The following is a 23,631-nucleotide window of genomic DNA, read 5'->3' as shown; positions in this document are numbered from 1 at the left end:
AGAGCCTCCTTGATTACAATGAATCACAAGAAAAAAAGGGGGGTAGAGCTGGGTTGATTTTGAAATAAGGGTAAATACAAAGACAGATACAATTAACATAGCCAGAGATTGCTCTATATTTTTAATAACTTATTCTCAGAAAGTATGCATTTTTTCCTGTCATTTTAACGTAACTTGTGTTCACAACATGGACATTTAAACAAGTATCTAGACATGGGCAAAAATCATTTATTCAAGAAATCAAAGTGTACTTTTTTTCACCCGTTCCATTTTGGGTATTGATGTTTACCCTAAGATATTCACACTTTTCTTGTGTTGAACAAATTCAGCCTTCAATGGCTCAGTATTAGAATTATATTCAGGAAGGGATACCCTTAGAATGATGACTTCCATAATCTCTTTCAAGAAAATATCCATGGTTTCAATGCCTTTAAATAATAGATATCTACATCTCTTATCATTATGAATAATAATTCTTAAATAGTAGGTTAAGGGCAGCTGGGTGGCTCAGCAGTTTAGTGCCACCTTCAGCCAAGGGTATGATCCCAGAGACCCGGGATCCAGTCCCACAATGGGTTCCCTGCATGGAGCCTGCTTCTCTCTCTGCCTGTGTGTGTGTGTGTGTGTGTGTGTGTCTCATTACTAAATAAATAAAAAAAAACTTAAAAAATAGGCTAAAATTTTCAACTTTCTAATAGAAATAAAGTCATAAACAAAAAAGTCTTTAAGGATATAATATTAAAATACTATTCTCTATTTTGCAGCAGCACAATAGATCTTTTTATGGTTGTTTCATTAAGATTTACTTGCAATAACAACAGATTTTATTTTTCTCTTTTAATTTTTTTTATTGGAGTTCAATTTGCCAAAATATAGCATAACACTCAGTGCTCCTCCTCACCACAGTAATGAAAAAAGACAAGTTCAGAATGTGTTTGTTTCCCTAAATTTTATATTTTAACTAAAAGCATTTCCTGTGCCGTGCTACTTTTGCTTTTATTTGAAAATTGTTATCGTGAAAAGGTTAAAATAGATCAAGTGGGAAATATCAAAAAGGATCGTCTTTGCATTAATCCACACCACAGATACAACACAATCTGCCACCATAAGTGGGTCCTATTTGGTAACATCTAGATGAGCATTAGAATTAAAAGTAAGCATAGAAATATATTGGCAGGCATGTAAATAGGATGACAAATTGATACCAGTTTTGATGATAGAAATATTAAAAAAATAATAAATGCTGGAAGAAAAAAAAAACATGCCGAAAAGCAATTCCTACTTTGACAGAGACATGGATTTTTAATCCCCTTATTTAAAAATTGACCCCAAAATAATCAACACTAAATCAACAAAATCGTTGTCCAAACTAAATTATATATAGTGAGGGAGGGAAAAAAAAATAACAGGTCTGAATGTTATAAGCTCAGAATTTTCCAATAGTATATATTTGTCATGTAGTTTCATATGTTCTTATTAACCTCCTGATGTGAACAAGTTCTTACTACTGTTGTGGAGGGAGACCTTCCTCTGCTTTATGGTCCTTCTAGCTGGACATAAAATCGAATTGACAAGAGACAGATTAATGGAAGAAAATAAAATGTAGTAGGGATGAGGACAACCCACATAGACAATGAAATTCTAAAGACAATGAGGCAACATGAAGTTTATATGAACTAAGGAGAGGGGTAGGGTCTGGATATACAAAGGGGAGAGAGCCATTAGCAGGAAAAGGAAAGGACATATTTCAAAAACACAAATGTTTCCCTATAATGTAGGTACATTTCTTACATAAAAGGGAATCTCTGTTAATAGTTCTCTTCTTGGTGCAGGCTTTCCTTTCCAAAGTAAATTTAGGCAGCTGAGAGGAGACAGAGAACTTTTCCTGCATCTGATGCATTTTGATTACTTTTAATTCAAAATAATCTTTATGCCAAAGTGGCCCATCTTGAAGCAGCCTGCCCTTGGCCCTTTCCCTACTAATAAATGAATATTTCTCATATTATATCAGATTTTCTAGATTGTTAGAGATGATTGAGTATAACTGATGAAAAGTAGGAAGAAGATATATTATACAAGAGAAGTAACAAAATTTGTTAATGTCAAGAATATGATCCAACTAGGAAAACATTCCATTTTTTTAGTCCATTCTCTTTTATGTAACACAGTATTAGTGGACAAAATGGAAAATGGTGGGAGATAAATTACAATGAAGAGTGATCCATGTATACACTGAGGTGGTAGCAGTATCAGTACTGTTGAAAGAAAGTCAAATTATTTGGGTATTCTTCAAATCTATGTGCTTTTGTGACTAGTGGAAACCAGATATTATAATTGTGTCCCTTTTAGGCATGTGCATTCAGAGTGAACACAATGAGCACAAAGGTTGAGGTTAATACAAGAAGAGATCTATGGCTCAAAAGGGTATTACTACATACAGTCAGTTTCTCTGGAAAATTCTACTTTTTTTTCCCATCTCCAGGTTTACTACTTCTCTTTTCCCTTCCCTTCCTTTCCCTTCCCTTCCCTTCCCTTCCCTTCCCTTCCCTTCCCTTCTCTTCTCTTTTCTCTTCTTTTTCTTTCTTTTTCTTTCTTGTGTAAAGTATAGCTGTTATCTTCACTTATTTCATGTAGGGTTTCCTCTGTATTGTTACCACTAACAGAGTAACTGTCCTCTTAAATAAAACCATTAGGAATTTCTCATCACTTAGATTAATAATAAAAGGGAGCAAGACTAGAATCAGAAGTCAAGGAAGTCACATCCTTATGCACAGGTAACAAAGAGGCAGAGGCCTACTAGAGGATCAAACATTAGAGCTTATCCTAAAACACTACCTTGCCTGCTGATTATGAAAGAAATAGAACAAAACATGTATAAGAGACAATGCACTTGGTGAACACAGATTTATTTTAAAAGTTGATCTCAATTCTCACTCAAAACAGCACTAGCTACCACTAAATTTTTTTCAGCTGGATTAAGTGCAAAATCAACTTGAGATGTCCAGTAATGGTCAAGATTTAACAAAAAGCACTTATCAGAATGACAGTGGTGGTATTATGATAGTACCTTTTCTAAAGGGCATGGGCAAGGGCAGCCCTGGTGGCGCAGCAGTTTGGCGCCACCCACAGCCTGGGGTGTGATCCTGGAGACCTCGGATCGAGTCCCACATCGGGCTCCCTGCATGGAGCCTGCTTCTTCCTCTACCTGTGTCTCTGCCTCCCTCTCTCTCTGTGTCTATGAATAAATAAATAAAATCTTAAAAAAAAACTGGGGGCAGGGTATGAGCAAAATGAAAATACTTCCCACTATGAACACATATTACATCCTGAATAAATATTTGCCTAAAAGATGAATGAAACTGCAGAAGATTTTTTTTTATCCTTGTGCATGTGTGTGAGTATATTCATGTGTGTTTATAGCATAACAAACTGAAAGGCTATGGAGACTGTATCTACTAATACTCCACCAGTTGGAATGCCCCCCAATCTGCATTTTAAGAATATTACAACTTTAAGTATAATTTTTACTTGACTAATTCTCCATACAAATATCATGGCCAAGTTGTTTTTTGTCTTTTGTTTTGTTTTGTTTTAGTAAATTGACACATGTGACCTAGAATGCTATTGATTTTAAAGGGAAGACATTAGTGAATGTAATAATAATAATAATAATAATAATAATAATAATAAGCTTAAATGTCTTCCTCAACATATTTGTTTACTACTTATCTCCTTTCTAGGATATAAATAACTATTTCAAAAGAACACACTTACGAGAATGTATCTAGGTATTTTTGTGTCCTTATTATGCTCCTAAACTTAAGACTAGCATAAATGTTGTATAGATAATATTGATGCATCAGTAAATAAAACATGAAATTTGAAATGAGAAGACATATGTTTCAGTCTTTGGTCTACAAGTAGCTGAATGATCTTATTCAACCAAAATTTAGAAAACTGTATCTTCCTCCTACACTAACCCCAGGGCATTAACTACATTGATGATAATAATGCTGATAATGATTGTGACAATGACAGGAACACTATTGCTACAACTATCACTGCCACTATTATAATTGCCTATAATTTATTGAGTATGAATCAAATTTAGTAAATGCTTTACAACTATCATTTTATTTTATTCTTACAGAGGCACTTTGATGTGGGAAAATAATCATTCCCATTTTGAAGCTGCTTGATAAAAATATGGCATATCAGTTGAAACTATGTTTCATTTTTAATTGTTTGAATTTTGCATGAAAATATCTTTGCTGCTAAAGACATATGTAACGACTCTAATACAATTTTAAATTACAGATGGTAAGTGATGAATCACTAGATGCTACTCTTGGAACTAATACTACACTATATGTTAACTAACTAGATTTAAATAAAAAACTTGAACATAAAATAAATAAAATAGTTACAGATGATCTTAACATGTCATTCTTGTGAAATGTGAAAACAAATTGTTGCATTGAGTCTATTAAAGCTTATAGATGAAGACTTTTTTTTTTCAGTGCAATAGCTACCAGACTGCTTAATCTGTGAATACTGGTTTTCATATTAGATGAAGCATAACAAAATAGATCTATCATAAAAATAAGAATTTTAAAGCTCCTTATATACTATCCTTTATATCATACTTACAGATGGACAAAGGGTATTTTAAAATACTGTTACTAGTTATTTGGATGGACCTCAAATGAAAGTTTAATGCTACTATAGTCATTTTACATAAATAGTACTTAAGCATGTAGCTTTCTTTTTTTTTTTAAGATTTTATTTATTTATTCATGATAGAGAGAGAGAGGCAGAGACACAGGCAAGGGAGAAGCAGGCTCCACGCAGGGAGCCTGATGTGGGACTTGATCTCAGGTCTCCAGGATCACGCCCTGGGCCAAAGGCAGGCGCCAAACCGCTGCACCACCCAGGGATCCCCTAGCATGTAGCTTTCTGATAGAGATTTAAACCTTGGACTTAGTTGCATTATTTTTAATTTATCCTTAAGTTTTAGTTTTAATCTAATAATACCTACTTTACAACAAAGTTATAATAATTATCTGGTATCCGTTGTTATCATTTGCTTGTTTTCTAGGTGGAAAGTGATATTCTTTTCTGGGATTATCATAGTCTTCTTGAGCTCTTACTTGATTACTGATAAAGTGTGAGAACTAGGTTCTTGTCTCACAGAGTCAAAGAATGAATGTCACAGACAAAGGAGAGTGAGTAAAGCAATAGAAATTTATTAAGCAAGGAGACAGAGAAGGTTCTTAGGAGGCAGAGGGATCCTGACAGGGCTGGCTTGTAGTGTTGGTTGAAAGCCAACAAGGGAACCTAAAGCCTTTTAACATCTCTATTGATATCATGATTGAATAAGGAATAGTGTTAACACCTTCAATGGCTTACTTCCTTTTTAGGGTCTGGTAATTCTTTGCAAGTCACAAGTAGCTGTTATAGACCCCACCTTTGATACCTAGGACAGGATGCCCTGGTTTGTATCTCAGGTTTCCTTTCCTCTCCACATTTTTGGGATTTTTGTGAGTCTGATTCCCTGGCCCCCTACATATCTCTCCCTACCTAGTCCTGCCACTCCCTTATGCATTGATATATAATCTCTATTTCAAACTCCTCTAGTAATTCCAAGCTGAAGTTCTACTTTCACTGCATTTTTTGGGTAGAATTTTCAACTTTATTTCAAATCATTTAAGAAAACTGAAACTGAAACCTCTTTGTTTTTCCCCAGTTGAACTCATTGTTTTTAGGTTTGTGAGGTTTCATTAAGCCTGTCTTGACACTATCAAATCAAATGAAGTATAATGCATATAGTGAGTAGAGAGCATTCTCCAAAAATTTATGTCCATTGGAATCTCAAAATTGTATCTTATTTGGAAGTAATATCTTTGCAGCTATAATTAGTTAAGGATCTTGGAATGAAATCATCCTGGATTTAGGGATTCCTTAAATTCAATGTCCAGTGTGTATATAGGAAAAAGACACGCACAAACAGGAAGAAGGTCATGTGATTTTGAAGGCAGAGATTGGAGTGATGGCAGCTACAAGTTAAAGAATGCAGCAGAAGCTGGAAGAGGGAAGGAATTAGAATTGCTAAATGCCAGCAGAAGCTGGAAGAAGCTAGGAATTAATCTTCCCTACAGCTTTTAGAGGGAGCATGGCACTAAGGACACTTTGATTTCAGAGTTCTGGACTGCAGAAGGACAAAAGACTAAGTTTCTGTTATTTTAAGCAACTGATGTTTGTGGTAATTTGTTATTGAAGTGCTATTAAAAATCCAATTAATCAAAAGTATATACTTTCATTTCAGGAAAAAAAGCACTAAAATATAAAATGGATTGTTTTATTCTATAATTTCTCAAACCAAAATACTTTCGAAGATTATTAACCACAAATCAATGCATTTTGTATATTTAAGTTTCTGGAGGACTGGAATGATTATAAGTAAATTTAGTACAATGGAAAGATTATCCGATTTTGAATAACCAGATATAGGTTCCAGTCCCAGATTATTCATTCAACTTTAAGACATTTAGCAAAAGCTTATTTGGTACTACATTCAAATTTTCTAAGTGGTAGAAAAATGAATGGAATAAGACCCTTGCCCTACAGGACTTCACAATTTAACAGGGAAGTCAGATGTAGCAAGTGATAATTATAATATTTTAGATGTTATAATGGCCAGATGAATAAAATGCTATCATACCACAAGGGAGCAAAGAACTGTGTGACAATGAGCAAGTCCTTTGACTTCTAAATCTCAGTTTGTTAATTCTTAAAATGGAAATAACAGTAACAAATCATATCCTTTCTATTTGTAGATATTATTTTGAAAGTCAAATAAAATCTTTTTTCTTGATTATTCTTTTGGACTTTTTTCTCATCTCCCAAGTATTTTTAACAGTTACTATTTGTAAGAGTTCTGTAAATCAGACACCGGGGATCCCTGGGTGGCTCAGTGGTTTAGCGCCTGCCTTTGGTCCAGGGTGTGATCCTGGAGTCCTGGGATCAAGTCCCACATCAGGCTCCTTGCATGGAGCCTGATTCTCCCTCTGTCTGTGTCTCTGCCTCTCTCTCTCTCTCTCTCTCTGTCTCTCATGAATAAATAAATAAAATCTTAAAAAATATCAGAAACTTTCAAGTATTTAACATATATTTTCTGAATTAATCCTTGAAATAGTCCATAATTCTAATACAATTATTCTAATTTTACATGTATAGAAATTTAGGTATAAAGACTTATACTATGTTTCAAAATTGTATAAGATTGTAAATCAGGATGTAAATATTCTTTTCACCAGGGATTGCTGTATATCTTAGATATAAATACACAAAAAGTAAATATACTATTATGAATTAATGACTATGTACCCTAATATCTAGCAATAATAAACTAGATAATGAATAATATTTCAATATGCATGAATAATTCTGAATAAATATTATATATCCCTTATAGTACTCATTTCCTAATGATTATCTATGCTGATGGGGGAACAGAGGACTAGCTGAGGACAAAGCACATTGACAAGTTCTTGAAACAGAGAGAGTGACTTTCTTCTACAGACTCAAATGTCTCACTGTTCATACTTTGCTAAGGGCAGAAGGCAATCTTAGCCTGTCCTCCAGGAATCTGTAAGTCTATTTTAACATATAAAAATTCCTTTAAATTTCCTTTATCTCTAAACCCCCAAGGTACATGTTGGTGATCATTTCCCAAGCACATGGCCCACTGATAAACATCTGAAGGGTCTTATGACTCAGGTTCTATTAGACGGTAATAAGTGACCTTTTCCCAACAATAGCTAGCTCCCTCAAGAACCTGGAAACCTTGTTTCTAAAAGTCCTTAGAGAGTATGCTATTCTCAAACCCCTCCCAACTTCCAGGTATATAATCATCCATCACTCACAGGCTCAGGACAGCAGCTCTTCCTGCCCATGGGTCCTGTCCCTGTGTTTTAATAAAACCACCATTTTGCACCAAAGATGTCTCAAGAATTATTTCTTGGTTGTCAGCTCCAGGCCTCACCTATATTCAGAAAACTTCATCATATGCTAGAGAAAAAGCATTCAGTTATGTTTCTACAAAGTAACCATTTGCATCAATTTTACTATTAGGTAATTACATTGATATTTACTAACTAGATCTAAGTTAAGTTTCTTTAAAAAATTTCCAACTACATGTATATTAACTATTAGAATATTCATTGTTTTCACATATGCAAGTAACACGACCAGCTCCAGAATCTGGAGCCTTTAGTATTAGTTTATTAATGTAAGCAACTACATGATTTCTTTAATGTAAGCAACTACTAAATTTAAATATTGAGCAATTTTCCAATTCAACCATTTTAGTTCCTAGCCCAGTTTCCATCTGGTTAATTCAGATGCATTGTATGTAAGGAAAGCATTTTATGTGTGGAGAAAAGACCAAGGATTCACAATCTATCTCCTCTTCAGGGTAAGAAGGAGTATTCAATATGAACATTTCTAACTTTACATGAATTAATTCACCAGGCTAGTTACTAAAGATAAATTGATTGCCAAGATAGAAATAGCTATCTTTGCTCTTCATAAAGAACAAGAGTATAGATAATTACAGTACTTTTGATAACAGAATAGTTTGGAAGTTTTTCTTCATTAATAGAAGTAATATGGGCAACAAAAGCAGAAGGGAATGTAAATTAAATTAAATGTCCTCGCAGTCCATTGACAAATACTAGAAATAAGCAGAGTATAAAGTTTCCTCCAGGAAACTTCCAACTATCTTACTGTTAATGCTCTTTGTTAGAGGGAAAAACAACCTTAGCTTGACAATAGCAATGCCTCCAGTATCCTGTGAATCTTTAGCATATGAAAGTCCTTGTGAACCTCTCCCTCAGTCATTCCTCACAACCCCAGTGCAGCAGCTATTTCTGCCCACAGGTCCTGTCCCCATGCTTTAATAAAACCACCTTTTTGCACCAAAGACATCTCAAGAATTCCTTCTTGGCCATCAGCTCTAAACTCTAACAATAACACTGCTCCAAAACTACATCAGAAATATCCTTAGGGGTGCCTGGGTGGCTCAGTCAGTTAAGCAACTGCCTTCTGCTCAGGTCATGATCCCAGAGTCCTGGAATTAAGCACTATGTGGGGCTCCCTGCTCAGCTAGGAACCTGCTTCTCCCTCTCACTCTACCTCTTTACCCTGCTTTAGTGCTTCCTAAGAAGTAAAAAACTAAAAAACTAAAAAAATAATAAATAAAAAAAGAAGTATCCTTGTAGAATTTTATCTCTCAGAGAATAATTTCAAATCATTTAGTTAGAGGTATAGCAGATAAATAGTGAACACTAATTAAAAGCACAATTTATTATTTACCATAGTTCAATTCCAATATCTATGATGCTGCTGGGTTTCTATAACAGAAATAAAAACACTCCTCTTGAGTGATCCATGGAGCCTTGAATTATCAAATACTCACATTAAAACTGCATAAGATAGGATGTGAGTTTTATTTTAAAAGGTCTATCATTCCCCAGAGGCTCATTCACCTCAGGAATCTTCCCAGTATTTAGCTCTTAAAGTCTCTAAAATATTTTAAGTGTGTACATTTTTTTTTTACTACTTTGTGAATCTGGCATGTAGATTTTCATTTTTGCCCCAATTTCCCACATTAATGTTATTTTCAGCTTCTAATTCAACATAAAACAGCAGATGATTCCATTTAACCCCAACTGACTTTATTCTTAGCAGAGCTCTGTATTCATGGCATTTTTATTTTTATTATTGGCTATTTATCATTAGTATTTTTAGAAGAATGAGGGAGTTGTATTTCTTTGGGAGCTTTAACTATGGAATTCTATCCATCAACAAATACTCATTGAATATCTATTGTGTGGCAGGCATAGTGTTTAAAATCATGGGCTCTGAAAATAGACTGCTTTGAGTTAGGGACAATGGGGCTAGGCAGAGCTAGGTAGGGGGCCAAGGAAGCAGGCTCACAAAAATCCCAAAAATGCTGAGATGTAAGAAAACCAGAGATAAGAGAACAAACCAGACCATCCTGCCCTAGGTGTGGACAGGGAGGGTGTCTTCTTTATATCAGTGATCTGTGACCAACAAATAACCAGATCCCAAAGAAGTAAACTATTAAACATGTTATCACTAGTACTTACTCAATGGTGATACAAGTAGGTAATGTTAAAAGGATTGCTTAACTATTCTAACTATTCTGTCTATTTGTAGAATACTGATTATTAAAACAACAGCTATATGATAAGGTGTCTGTGAGCTAATTGAGTTCATACTAAAGCACTTAATAGATGGTCATATAGTAAGCTGTCAACATACACTATTATTATCATTATTTTAATCACACACTGTGTGAAACATTGAGAACACTACGATAACCAGGAAGAATCTTCCTATCTATTGACAAAGTCAGTTACTAAAAAATATTTAGAGGGATCCCTGGGTGGATCAGGGGTTTAGCACCTGCCTTTGGTTCAGGGCGTGATCCTGGAGACCTGGGATCAAGTCCCACATCGGGCTACCTGCATGGAGCCTGCTTCTCCCTCTGCCTGTGTCTCTGCCTCTCTCTCTCTCTGTCTCTCATGAATAAATAAATAAAATCTTAAAAAAAATTTAGAGATAATGAATGAATTAATTGCCAGTATATAACAAGAGTGCTTTGAGTGGTAGTAAAAGATTGTGAAAGGGAAAGCTTTTGCTTTGGGGTTCCATGTGAATTACTACCTCATGAAAATGAATTGAGGAGGGGAGGGGCAAGATGGTGGAAGCGTAGGGTCTCCAAATCATCTGTCTCCACCAAATTACCTAGAAAACCTTCAAATTATCCTGAAAATCTACGAAATCGGCCTGAAAATTAAAGAGAGAACACCTGGAATGCTTCAGTGAGAAGAGTTCACGCTTCTGTCAAGGTACAAAGACGGGGAAAAAAGAAATAAAGAAACAAAAGGCCTCCGAGGGGGAGGGGCCCCGCGAGGAGCCAGGCTAAGGCCGGGGCGAGTGTCCCCAGGACAGGAGAGCCCTGTCCCAGAGAAGCAGGAGCTGCACCAATCTTCCCGGACGGAAAGGCCTCGCAGGGAGTTGGAGCAGGATACCAGGAGGGCGGGGATGCCCTCAGGCTCCCTGGGACACTAACAGAGCACCTGTGCCCAGGGGAGAGCATGCCACACCCCACGGCCGAGCTTCCTAAAGGGCTGCAGTGCGCGCCGCTGGACCCAGGAGCAGCTCAGCGGTGACTCGGCGGAAAGGGGTTCCAGGGAGTTGGAGCAGGACCCCAGGAGGGCGAGGATGCCCTCGGGCTCCCTGGGACAGTAACAGCAGCTCGGAGGGGCTCCAGCGGCGGCTCCGCGGAGGGGGCTGCGCGGCCGGAGCGCGAATCCAACAGGGTGCCAGGACACAGCCCAGGATCCGGCCTCCCCCCGGGACAGGCAGAGGCCGGGAGGGCCCAGGACAGCAAGGACGCTCCTGCCCCGAGCTGAGCAGATCAGCGGCCCCGCCCCGGAGCCTCCAGGCCCTGCAGACGGAGTTCCTGCCGGAGCTGAATCCAGGTTTCCAGAGCTGGCCCCGCCACTGGGGCTGTTGCTCCTGGGGCCTCACGGGGTAAACAACCCCCACTGAGGCCTGCACCAGGCAGGGGGCAGAGCAGCTCCCCCAACTGCTAACACCTGAAAATCAACACAACAGGCCCCTCCCCCAGAAGACCAGCTAGACGGACAAGTTTCAGGGGAAATCAAGGGACTTAAAGTATACAGAATCAGAAGATACTTCCCCGTGGTTCTTTTTTGCTTTTCTTTTTTGTTGTTGTTGTTGTTTTGTTATGTTTTGTTTTGCTTTTTGATTTGTTTTCTTCCCCCACCCTGTTGGGGCCAGGCGGGAAGGGAAACTCCTCAAGATGGCGGATACGCCAAAATGGCTGAGGTTCCTGTCACCACCTCCACTTGGGACGACAGCTTAAGCAGACCCTTACACCTCTCCTTTGGAATTCCCCAACCGAACCCAATGCCCTTCAAACCCCAGAGGAGGAAGTCACCTTTGACTGGTCGAATTGCAATCCTTCCTTTGCATAGTGAGGGTCACTCTGACTGGTTGGATTGCAATCCTTCCTTTGCATATGAGCCAACCAATAGGAAACCGTTCTGCCTTACAACGTTATGTAAACCCCCTATCACCTTGTCTTGGCGCGACTTCCTCGACTCACTCTCTTTCCCCTGTGAATCGTGGAACCTCGCCCGAGGGTGCCTGCAATAAAATCTGTTCTTGGACCCTCGCTTGCCTTGGCAGTCTCATTTCCAACTAGTTACTAAAAAACTTAACACACCCCTTTTTTCCCTTTCTTTCTTTTTTCTTTCTCTTTTTCTTCTTTTTTTTCTCTTTTTTTTGTCTTTCTCTATTCTTTCCTTCTCTCCTCTCTTTTTCTCCTTTTCCCAATACAACTTGCTTTTGGCCACTCTGAACTGAGCAAAATGACTAGAAGGAAAACCTCACCTCAAAAGAAAGAATCAGAAACAGTCCTCTCTCCCACAGAGTTATAAAATCTGGATTACAATTCAATGTCAGAAAGCCAATTCAGAAGCACTATTATACAGCTACTGATGGCTCTAGAAAAAAGCATAAAGGACTCAAGAGACTTCATGACTGCAGAATTTAGAGCTAATCAGGCAGAAATTAAAAATCAATTGAATGAGATGCAATCCAAACTAGAAGTCCTAACGATGAGGGTTAATATGTATTTGAACAAATTCTAGCTGAAAACATTCCTAATCTGGGAAGGGAAACAGGCATTCAGATCCAGGAAATAGAGAGATCCCCCCCCCTAAAATCAATAAAAACCTTTCAACAACTTGATATTTAATAGTGAAGCTTGCAAATTCCAAAGATAAAGATAAAGAGAAGATCCTTAAAGCAGCAAGAGACAAGAAATCCCTGACTTTTATGGGGAGGAGTATTAGGGTAACAGAAGACCTCTCCACAGAGACCTGGCAGGCCAGAAAGGGCTGGCAGGATATATTCAGGGTCTAAATGAGAAGAACATGCAACCAAGAATACTTTATCCAGCAAGGCTCTCATTCAAAATGGAAGGAGAGATAAAGAGCTTCCAAGAGAGGCAGGAACTAAAAGAATATGTGACCTCCAAACCAGCTCTGCAAGAAATTTTAAAGGGGACTCTTAAAATTCCCCTTTAAGAAGTTCAGTGGAACAATCCACAAAAACAAGGACTGAATAGATATCATGATGACACTAAACTCATATCTGTCAATAGTAACTCTGAATGTGAACGGGCTTAAATGACGCCATCAAAAGGTGCAAGGTTTCAGACTGGATAAAAAAGCAGGACCCATCTATTTGCTGTCTACAAGAGACTCATTTTAGACAGAAGGACACCTACAGCCTGAAAATAAAAGGTTGGAGAACCATTTACCATTCAAATGGTCCTCAAAAGAAAGCAGGGATAGCCATCCTTATATCAGATAAATTAAAATTTACCCCAAAGACTGTAGTGAGAGATGAAGAGGGACACTATATCATACTTAAAGGATCTATCCAACAAGAGGACTTAACAATCCTCAATATATATGCCCCAAATGTGGGAGCTGCCAAATATATAAATCAATTATTAACCAAAGTGAAGAAATACTTAGATAATAATACACTTATACTTGGTGACTTCAATCTAGCTCTTTCTATACTTGATAGGTCTTCTAAGCACAACATCTCCAAAGAAAGAAGAGCTTTAAATGATACACTGGACCAGATGGATTTCACAGATATCTACAGAACTTTACATCCAAATGCAACTGAATACATATTCTTCTCAAGTGCACATGGAACTTTCTCCAGAATAGAGCACATACTGGGTCACAAATCGGGTCTGAACAGATACCAAAAGATTGGGATCGTCCCCTGCATATTCTCAGACCATAATGCCTGAAATTAGAACTAAATCACAACAAGAAGTTGGGAAGGACCTCAAACACGTGGAGGTTAAGGACCATCCTGCTAAAAGATGAAAGGGTCAACCAGGAAATTAAGGAAGAATTAAAAGGATTCATGGAAACTAATGAGAATGGAGATACAAGCATTCACAATCTTTGGGACACAACAAAAGCAGTCCTGAGGGGGAAATACATCGCAATACAAGCATCCATTCAAAAACTGGAAAGGACTCAAATACAAAAGCTAACCATACACATAAAGGAGCTAGAGAAAAAAACAGCAGATAGATCCTACATCCAGGAGAAGATGAGAGTTAATAAAGATTCGAGCAGAACTCAATGAATCGAGACCAGAAAAACTGTGGAACAGATCAACAGAACCAGGAGTTGGTTCTTTGAAAGAATTAATAAGATACATAAACCATTAGCCAGCCTTATTCAAAAGAAGAGAGAGAAGACTCAAATTAATAAAATCATGAAAGAGAAAGGAGAGATCACTACCAACACCAAGGAAATACAAATGATTTTAAAAACATATTATGTTTTAACATACGCCAATAAATTAGGCAATCTAGAAGAAATGGACGCATTCCTGGAAAGCCACAAACTACCAAAACTGGAACAGGAAGAAATAGAAAACCTGAACAGGCCAATAACCAGGGAGGAAATTGAAGCAGTCATCCAAAACCTCCCAAGACACAAGAGTCCAGGGCCAGATGGCTTCCCAGGGGAATTCTATCAAACGTTTAAAGAAGAAATCATACCTATTCTCCTAAAGCTGTTTGGAAAGATAGAAAGAGATGGAGTACTTCCAAATTCGTTCTATGAGACCAGCATCACCTTAATTCCAAAACCAGACAAAGACCCCACCAAAAAGGAGAATTATAGACCAATATCTCTCATTAACACAGATGCAAGAATTCTCAACAAGATACTAGCCAATAGGACCAAACAGTACATTAAGATTATTCACCATGACCAAGTGGAATTTATCCCTGGGATGCAAGGCTAGTTCAACACTGGTAAAACAATCAATGAGATAGATCATATCAGCATGAGAAAAACCAAGAACCGTATGATCCTCTCATTAGATGCAGAAAAAGCATTTTATAAAATACAGCATCCATTCCTGATCAAAACTCTTCAGAGTGTAGGGATAGAGGGAACATTCCTCAACATCTTAAAAGCCATCTACGAAAATCCCACAGCAAATATCATTCTCAATGGGGAAGCACTGGGAGCCTTTCCCCTAAGATCAGGAACAAGACAGGCATGTCCACTCTCACCACTGCTATTCAACATAGTACTGGAAGTCCTAGCCTCAGCAATCAGACAACAAAAAGACATTAAAGGCATTCAAATTGGCAAAGAAGAAGTGAAACTCTCCCTCTTTGCTGATGACATGATACTCTACATAGAAAACCCAAAAGTCTCCAACCCAAGATTGCTAGAACTCATACAGCCATTCAGTAGCATGGCAGGATACAAAATCAAAGCCCAGAAATCAGTGGCATTTCTATACACTAACAATGAGACTGAAGAAAGAGAAATTAAGGACTCAATCCCATTTACAATTCCACCCAAAAGCATAAGATACCTAGGAATAAACCTAACCAAAGATGTAAAGGATCCTCAAAACTATAGAACACTTCTGAAAGAAATTGAGGAAGACACAAAGAGATGGAAAAATATTCCATGCTCATGGATTGGCAGAATTAATATTGTGAAGATGTCAATGTTACCCAGGGCAATATACACGTTTAATGCAATCCCTATCAAAATACCATGGACTTTCTTCAGAGAGTTAGCATAAATTATTTTAAGATTTGTGTGGAATCAGAAAAGACCCCAAATAGCCAGGGGAATTTTAAAAAAGAAAACCATATCTGGGGGCATCACAATGCCAGATTTCAGGTTGTACTACAAAGCTGTGGTCATCAAGACAGTGTGGTCTGGCACAAAAACAGACACATAGATCAATGGAACAGAATAGAGAACCCAGAAGTGGACCGTCAACATTATGGTCAACTAATATTCGATAAAGGAGGAAAGACTATCCATTGGAAGAAAGACAGTCTCTTCAATAAATGGTGCTGGGAAAACTGGACATCCGCAGGCAGAAGAATGAAACTAGACCACTCTCTTGCACCATACACAAAGATAAACTAAAAATGGATGAAAGATCTAAATGTGAGACAAGATTCCATCAAAATCCTAGAGAAGAACACAGGCAACACCCTTTTTGAACTCGGCCACAGTAACTTCTCGCAAGATCCATCCACGAAGACAAAAGAAACAAAAGCAAAAATGAACTATTGGGACTTCATCAAGATAAGAAGCTTTTGCACAGCAAAGGATACAGTCAACAAAACTAAAAGACAACCTACAGAATGGGAGAAGATATTTGCAAATGACATATCAGATAAAGGGCTAGTTTCCAAGATCTATTAAGAACTTATTCAACTCAACACCAAAGAAACAAACAATCCAATCATGAAGTGGGCAAAAGACATGAACAGAAATCTCACAGAGGAAGACATAGACATGGCCAACATGCATATGAGAAAATGCTCTGCATCATTTGCCATCAGGGAAATACAAATCAAAACCACAATGAGATACCACCTCACGCCAGTGAGAATGGGGCAAATTAACAAGGCAGGAAACCACAGATGTTGGAGAGGATGCGGAGAAAAGGGAACCCTCTTACACTGTTGGTGGGAAAGTGAACTGGTGCAGCCACTCTTGAAAACTGTGTGGAAGTTCTTCAAAGAGTTAAAAATAGACCTGCCCTACGACCCAGCAATTGCTCTGCTGGGGATTTACCCCAAAGATACAGATGCAATGAAACGCCGGGACACCTGCACCCCGATGTTTATAGCATCAATGGCCACAATAGCCAAACTGTGGAAGGAGCCTCGGTGTCCATTGAAAGATGAATGGATAAAGAAGATGTGGTTTATATATACAATGGAATATTACTCAGCTATTAGAAATGACAAATACCCACCATTTGCTTCAATGTGGATGGAACTGGAGGGTATTATGGTGAGTGAAGTACATCAATCGGAGAAGGACAAACATTATATGTTCTCATTCATCTGGGGAATATAAATAATAGTGAAAGAGAATATAAGGGAAGGGAGAAGAAATGTGTGGGAAATATCAGAAAGGGAGACAGAACGTAAAGACTGCTAACTCTGGGAAATGAACTAGGGGTGGTAGAAGGGGAGGAGGGCAGGGGGTGGGAGTGAATGGGTGACGGGCACTGGGGGTTATTCTGTATGTTGGTAAATTGAACACCTATAAAAAAATAAAAAAAATAAAAAATTAAAAAAAATAAATTACTTGCTCTTAAAAAAAAAAGAAAATGAATTGAAAGAAACTGTGTAATTCTGATCTAATTTGCCTGAATCATATGAAAATATGATTTTATAAAATAAATCCAACAATTTAATCCGCTAATGAGTAAGGTCCAAAAGTAAAAAGCTTAATTTTATTAAGGGCTTTACACATTTATAAATCTCCAGAGCCACATGATTTAATGTGTGACAATTTATGTTAAATCAGTAGTGAAACAGGTTTGTAACTTGGGCTCATAGGGTCAGAATCTTGGCCTAAATGATGAGCTTTTTATTATTATTATTATCTTTTTAAATGTTGAGCTCTTAATCATATTAATCAGCTTGTGGCTCATCTTAAAAATTATTAGATCTATTGTTAGAATTTATAAGCAATAAGGATGCAGTGATTAATAGAAAATTTGGTATAATTCTTTTAGATCTGTCTAAAGTCTCAATTGGGCCATGGACTCATATTGAGTGATTAAAAAATTGTAATTTCCATCTTTTTATTTTTTTTTAAGATTTTATTTATTTATTTATGAAAGACACAGAGAGAGAGAGAGAGAGGCAGAGACACAGGCAGAGGGAGAAGCAGGCTCCATGCAGGGAGCCTGACATGGGATCCTGGGTCTCCAGGATCACACCCTGGGCCGAAGGCGGCACTAAACTACTGAGATACCAGGGCTGCCCATAATTGCCATCTTTTATTCACATTCATCATCTAGTTAGGAATTAATAATTAAAAGCAAAGAACAGAAAGTAAAATATTTAAAATATTTTGTAACTAGTATACTGTATAGATAAATAGCAAAATTTAAAGGTGGGCTACAAGAACAAAGCTTGATACAATAAACTGCAACAAAAATAAATCATTAGAAATACTCAAATAAGGGTCACTGGGTGGCTCAGTAGTGGAGTGCCTGCCTTCAGCTCAGGGCATGATCCTAGGATCCTGGGATCAAGTCCCACATCAAGCTCCCCACAGGGAGCCTGCTGCTCCCTCTGCCTATGTCTCTGCTTCTCTCTGTGTGTCTCTCATGAATAAATCTTTTTAAAAATGCTTAAATAAAATCTGTTTTAAATTCACATGAAGGTCAAATTTACCCTTGGAGGCAGCAAGACTCCTTCCCCCCTCCACTGTTATAGTAATTATAGTCATTTCCTTTTACTTCAAGAAAGGGCAAAAAATGAATTTCAGTCAGTCCTCTCTGCTAATCCTAAAAGTTTCATCTTAATGACTTGCTGTTCCTAGGTGAGTCATCATTCTGAGCTTTTTGTTCACCACAAAGATATATTTCCAAGTGGTAACATATCAATATTGAAAGATCAGAGCTATCCCACTGTTTTTTCTAAATAAGGTAATGGCTAAAATAAGCAGAATCTAATGTTTGAATGAGTGAATATATCAAAACAAGAGACAAGAGAAGGGGGAAAGCTCTGGTTGTTGAAAGTTACAGTAAAATTATTAGAATTCTAGAGAATTCTGCCAAACAAATAAGAGTTGGTTTCAATTATATGTCAAGAAAAAGAAGACTGATGCTTCCCAATTTATTTATAAAGTTATTATTAGGGATCCCTGGGTGGCGCAGCGGTTTAGCGCCTGTCTTTGGCCCAGGGCGCGATCCTGGAGACCCGGGATCGAATCCCACATCAGGCTCCCGGTGCATGGAGCCTGCTTCTCCCTCTGCCTATGTCTCTGCCTCTCTCTCTCTCTCTCTCTCTCTCTCTGTGTGTGAGACTATCATAAAAAAATAAATAAAAAAATAAAGTTATTATTACCCAGATACTAGCACTAGGCAAAGACAATATAAAAAAGAAAAATGGTGACTTTTATCTCCTCTGAATGTAGAAGCAAAAATTGTAAAGAAAATATTAGCAAATTAAATTTAGCAATGTGTAAAAATAATTATAAATCATGACCAAAAGCATTCCATGTATGCGGGACTAGTTCAACATTGGAGAAACAATGTAATCTACCATATAAACAGGCTAAAGAGTGAGATCATGTGGTCCTGTCACATGATACAGAAAAAGCATTTGATAGAAAAATCGACATTCAATCATAATAAAAAAAACTCACAGTAAAGTAAGAATGGGAGAGTACTATCTGTACAAGTTAAAGAGCATCTACCAAAAAAAAAAAAAACTTAATATATTTCATTATGAAAAACTGAATGCTATTCTCCAATAACAGGGAATAAAATAAAGATGACCACTCTCAGTGTTCTCATTCAATAGTACTGGAAGTTCTAACTCTGTAATAAAGCAAGAATATAAAATAAAAGCATACTGATTAGAAATAAAGGAATAAAATTACCTTATTTGTAGATCATATGATTGTCTACCTAGAAATTCCCAAGGAATATGTTAAAAAAAGTAAACTCCCAGAACAAATAAGTGAATTTAGCAATATTATCAGTTATAAGGTGAGTACAGAAAATCAATTACATTTCTGTATACCCAAATGAACATGTGTAAACCAATATTAAAAATAAAATATCATAGTTCATCCAAAGATAATGAAATAATAATATATACACCAGCCAAAACACAACATCTATATGATTAAAAATACAAATGATTTGTGAAATAAATCAAAGACCTAAGTGGAGATGCATATTCTGCTCATCAATTAGCAGACTCAGCATAGTAAATCTGTGAACTCTCCCCTAAACTGATCTGAAGGTTTAATGAAATTCCCAGAAAGGATTTTGGAGACATAGATAAAATGGAATTAAATGGGAAGAATAATTCTACCTGATATAAGGATTACCATATAGCTGTGGTAATCAAGATAGTGATGCATTGACAAAGGATTAGAAACAGATCACTGGAACAGAGTAGATAGCATAGAAATAGATTCACACGAATAAGATAAAAAAGTAATTCAATGAAGGCAGAGTAACTTTTTTGATAAATATTCCTGGAGCAGTTGGACATCTATTGTTAAAATAATAAACACTGAGGTGGCTCAGTGAGCCTGGGTGGCTCAGGTGGTTAAGCATCTGCCTTCAACTAAGGTCATGATCCAAGGATATTGGATCCAACCCTGCTTCAGGCTCCCTGCTCAGCAGGGAGTCTTCTTATCCCTCTCCCTCTGCCCCTTCCCCCACTCATACAGCCCCCCCCAAATAAATAAATAAAATATTAAAAAATATTTACCTAAATTTCACATCTTATACAAAAGTTAATTCAAAATATATCATGAATATAAATGTCAGATATAAAATTATAAAACTTATACAAAAAATTCCTTTTAAAAATTCAAGATTTAGGGGCAGCCTGGGTGGCTCAGTGGTTTAGCACTGCCTTCAGCCCAGGGCTGATCCTGGAGACCCAGGATCAAGTCCCATGTCGGGGTCGCTGCATGGAGCCTGCTTCTCCCTCTGCCTGTGTCTCTGCCTCTCTTGCTCTCTCTCTCTGTGTCTCTCATAAATAAATAAATAAAATCTTTAAAATTAAAAAAAAAATCAAGATTTAAGTATAGGCAAAGTACTCTTAAACTTCACACCAAAAACACAATCCTTAAGGGCAAACTTGAGGAATTGGATGTCATCAAAATTTAAAAACGGGGAGCGGGGCAAGAAAGTAGAGGTGTATGGTCCCCAAGTCACCTGTCCCCACCAATTTACCCACCAACTTACCTAGATAACTTTCAAATCACCCTGAAACCTACAAATTCAACATGAGATTTAAAGAGAGAACAGCTGGAATGCTACAAAGAGAAGAGTTTGCACTTCTAACAAGGTAGGAGGGTGTGGGGGGGGAAGGATCAAGTGAGGGAGGGGCCCCTGCGAGGAGCCAGGCTAAGACAGGCAGCAAAAACCTCTAGGACACGAAAGCCCAGTCCCTGAGAAGCAGGAACTTTAAAAAATCCACACCAGATTCTTCCAGGATGGAAAGGTGCTTAGCAGGGAAACAGAGCAGAACCGTAGGAGGGGCACTGGAGCCTCCAGGTTTCCGGGGTCACTAACAGGAAGTGCGCCCTGGGGAGAGCGTGCCACAGAAGGTGGGCTGAGTGTGGTAAATGGCTGGAGTGCACACCCAGTGGGGCCTCAGGAAAAGCTCAGGCTGTGGCTCCACGTGGAGGGGGCTGCACCCTGCTGTCTTCAGGAGCCATGGCCCCGGAAGCGCAATTTCAGCAGCGCAGGCACCAGATCCCAGGGCACCGAGCAGACATAGCCCATGATCCTATGCTCCCCCTGGGACAGGCGGAGGCAGGGAGGATCAGGACAGCATGGACTCTCCTGCCCCCCGGGCGCCCCTAAGCTGTTCAGATCAGCACCTCCCACCCCGGTAGCAACCAGGCCAGAACCTCCCACCCCGGTAGCAACCATGGACTAGGAGACTGTGGTAGTTACTGTGGGAGCTGAATCCAGAGCTGGAAGGCTGGCCATCACCAATGTTGTTCCTTCTAGTGTCACCCTGTGCCTAGAACGGAGCAGGGAAGCCAGGGAATGGCGGCTTCACAGGATGAACAGCTCCCATTGAGCCTTGTACACACCTGAGAATCAGCACAGCAGTCCCCTCCTCCAGAAGACTAGCTGGAAGGACAGGGGAAGAGCAAGGTCTTGGCTGAACAGCTCTAGAAAGCTCGAGGGGAAGTCGAGGGATTTACAGTATATAGAACCAAAGGATAAAGAATACTTTATCCAGCAAGGCTCTCATTCAGAATGGAAGGAGAAATAAAGAACTTCCAAGATAGGCAGAAACTGAAAGAATATGTGACCACCAACCCGGCTCTCCAAGAAATACTAAGAGGGACTCTGTAATACAAAGAGGAAGTCCGGGATCCCCGGGTGGCGCAGCCGTTTGGCGCCTGCCTTTGGCCCAGGGAGCGATACTGCAGACCCGGGATCGAGTCCCATGTTGGGCTCCTGGTGCATGGAGCCTGCTTCTCCCTCTGCCTGTCTCTCTGCCTCTCTCTCTCTCTCTCTTTCTCTGTGTGTGACTATCATAAATAAATAAAAATTTAAAAAAAAAATGGTCCATCTTTAAAAACAAAAACAAAGAGGAAGTCCAAGGAAACAATCCACAAAAAAAGGTAATGAATAGGTATCATGATGACACTAAATTTGTATCTGTCAATAGTAACTCTGAACGTGAATAGGCTTAATGACCCCATTAAAAGGCGCAGGGTTTCAGAGTAGATAAAAAAGCAAGACTCATCTATTTGCTGTCTGCAATTGAGTCATTTGAGATCTAAGGACACCTACAACCTGAAAATGAAAGGTTTGAGAACCATTTATCATTCAAATGGTCCTCAAATGAAAGCAGGGGAAACAATCTTTATATGAGGTAAAATAGATTTTAAAACAGACTGTAGTAAGAGATGAAGAGGGACACTATATGATACTTTAAGTTTCTATGCAATAAGAAGACCTAATAATCATGAATCTTTATGCCCCCTAATGTGGAAGATTCCAAGTATATCAGTCAATTGATAAACAAAGAGATACTTAATTATACAATAATACTAGGAGACTTCAACATGGCACTTTGTGCAAATGACATATCTTCTAAGCATAGCATCTCCAAAGAAACAAGAGCTTTAAATGACACACTGGACCAGATGGATTTCACGGATATTTACAGAACTTTACATCCAAACTCAACTGAATACACATTCATCTCAAGTGCACAAGGAACTTTCTCCAGAATAGACCACATACTGGGTCACAAATCAGGTCGAAACCGATACCAAAATATTGGGATTGTCCCCTGCATATTTTCAGACCATAATACTTTGAAACTAGAACTAAATCACAAGAAGTAGTTTGGAAGGATATTGAAACACGTGGAAGTTAAAGACTATCCTGCTAAAAGATGAAAGGGTCAACCAGGAAATTAGAGAAGAATTAAAAATATTCATGGAAACTAATGAGAATGAAGATACAACTGTTCAAAATCTTTGGGATACAGCAAAAGCAGTCCTGAGGGGGAAATACATCACAATACAAGCCTCTCAGAAAATTGGGAAAAAAAATCAAATACACAAGCTAACCTTGCACCTAAAGGAACTGGAGAAAGAACAGCAAATAAAACCTACACCAAGCAGAAGAAGAGAGTTAATAAAGCAGAACTCAATGAAATAGAAACCAGAAGAACTGCAGAACAGATAAACAAAAACAGTAGTTGGTTCTTTGAAAGAATTAATAAGATGGACAAGCAATTAGCTTAATCATGATTGTTAGGTCTTCTTGTTGCATAGAAGCTTAAAGTATCATATAGTGTCCTGCTTCATCTCTTACTACAGTCTGTTTTAAAATCTATTTTACCTGATACAAGGATTGCTACCCCAGATTTCTTTTTCTTTTTTTTTTTTTTTA

General features: G+C 38.1%; 1 protein-coding gene across 2 annotated transcripts in view; it reads right to left on the bottom strand.

Annotated features, from left to right (window-relative positions):
- The window catches only part of PCDH11X (protocadherin 11 X-linked), a 389,751-nt gene that overhangs the window by 188,998 nt on the left and 177,122 nt on the right, over nucleotides 1–23,631 (bottom strand). The gene's annotated exons all lie outside the window — the stretch shown is intronic.

The sequence above is a fragment of the Canis lupus genome, chromosome X (assembly GCF_003254725.2).
Source record: "Canis lupus dingo isolate Sandy chromosome X, ASM325472v2, whole genome shotgun sequence".
Classification (NCBI taxonomy): domain Eukaryota; kingdom Metazoa; phylum Chordata; class Mammalia; order Carnivora; family Canidae; genus Canis; species Canis lupus.
This window is presented reverse-complemented; position numbering and strand designations above follow the sequence as displayed.